Below are 2,159 nucleotides of genomic sequence, written 5' to 3' on the forward strand. Positions count from 1 at the left end.
CGACACCAACATTTACTAAAGAGTGACAGCCCTTTGCATTTAAGGAGTGATTTCAGTAGTTATGATGCTTTAACTCTAATAAAATGAATTTCTGTTTGACAAATTTGGCAAAAATTTAGGAGCAAAGACTTCACGATGAGAGAAGCTTTGGGGGTAGAAGTATCCCCTTAATAATGTCCAATAATCCATATAAATACATCGCTTGTTATTCTTGCTCAAAGCCAAGTCAAACCAATGGTATGTTGTAATAGTACTCGCATCTACTAAAATGACTTATTTTTCCTAGACTTGGTGTTACTAAATATGCACTACAATTTCACCAAAATGAAACCCTGACGTGGCTTTTCCTCCCATTCCCTATTTTGTGACGGAAGTGATAAGAACATGTTCAAGAGTCCGGCAGCCTTTCAACTAAACTGAGTTGCTGAGTGCATGGGTGCTTCAGCAGAAGCCATCACACTGGCCTCACCATCCCCATTTCCCCTCTAAGTTACAAGCTATTGCCTGAAATGTAATCAATTCCTGTGTTGGAAATCGATCCCTTGTCTGCCTCCAGAGAATTCTCCCTCATTTTTCTCCACCTGAGAGCTATCGCACAAACCAGTTACACAATCGAGTCGGTCAGGTCAGAGGTGAAGAAATCCCGATCGCTATCGGAAACCACAGCATAGGTGCGGGGTCCGAGGCCATTACCAGCAGCTGAGCCAAACGCATCTCCCTGACTCGTGGAGCGCGGTGGACCAGAGGGTTCTAGAGGAAGAAACTTCCTACTTTAAAAACGATGCAATGAGTCCAGAAGGATGACCGAAATGACTTGACGAGGTATCGTAGGAAGTCAGCGATGTTTCAGAAGCCCAGTTTTGTATATATGAAAATGAATCACATTGCTGTAAATATAGTACTTATTTCTATGCACCAAGCTATTATAGTATGTGTTGTGTTGTGTATTCATGTAAATAAGGAACGATCAGAAGGTGAAGTCCCACAGATCAGGGGGTTCTGTTTGAAGCACATCTAAGTTTGGGTGGGGCAGAAAGGGTTGGGAAGGATGGGGAGGCTGCCGGTGGGTCAGATGATGTGCAAAAGGCAGGGAGTAGGTGTAAACGGGACTCTGGTTCCTAACAGAATGGTCGGAGAGCTGAAAAAGCTGAGAGGTATGCCAAATGCATTTTGACCGGGCTGATGAAAATGTCAGTTAAGAAACGCAGGAAACCAGACGAGGAGTTAATTAAGATCAAAAGGACAAATGCATAATCCAGATAAGTTAAATGACCTTCAATTTTGGGAAGAGGAAATCAGATGTTAAGGTTCAAGCTTTCAGGTCCTTTTCTACAAGAAAAAAGGGTATTTTGATTTTGCTCCCAGTTGTGATGTGTGGGTGCTCTCCGCATACCAAGCAGTCTTGGACACCAGCTGTGTCCCAAATTTAATTCAGCTCTGACACTAGCTACTGAGAGTTAGCCTCAGATTGCCACTGGACTGTCCCCACTTCAAATGCCAATTGCAGGCCAGGTTGTTACCTGAGCTTCTGACCGACTGCCTGTGAATCAGAGTTCCCACGACCCCTTTTCTGGTCTTGATTAATTTGCTAGAGCAGCTCACAGAACACAACAAAACTTACTAGATTACTGGTTTATTATAAAAGGATATAATCCAGGAACAGCCAAATGGAAGCAATGCATAGAGCGAGGGATACGGGCAGGGGCTGGAAGCTTCCGCGTCCTCGTCACATGGGCCGCTGCCCCTGCATCTATCTGTGTGTGCTCACTGACCCCACAGCTCTCAGAACCCTGTCTTTCTGGATTTTTATGGAGGTCACATTAAGTAGTCATGATTGATCAAATCGCTGGCCGTTGGTGATCCAGCTCCATCTCCAGCCCCTCTGGAGAGGTGGGGCGGGGCCGGGCAGGGGGGACTCTCAGTTCTAAGGCTCTGATCACCTGCTCGGTTCCACTGGCTCCTTAGGTGCTTTCCAAAAATCACCTCGTTACTATAATCAAAGACACCTTTATCATCTCGAGCACAGAAAATCCAAGGATATGAAGAACTCTGTGCCACAAACACGGCCGAAACCAAATGTATATTTCTTATTATAAATCGCAATGTCACAGACACACACACACTCATTTTAGAATTTAGCATCATTCTTAAGATCATCT

The sequence above is a fragment of the Pteropus vampyrus genome, unplaced genomic scaffold (assembly GCF_000151845.1).
Source record: "Pteropus vampyrus isolate Shadow unplaced genomic scaffold, Pvam_2.0 Scaffold154, whole genome shotgun sequence".
Taxonomy (NCBI): Eukaryota; Metazoa; Chordata; class Mammalia; order Chiroptera; family Pteropodidae; genus Pteropus; species Pteropus vampyrus.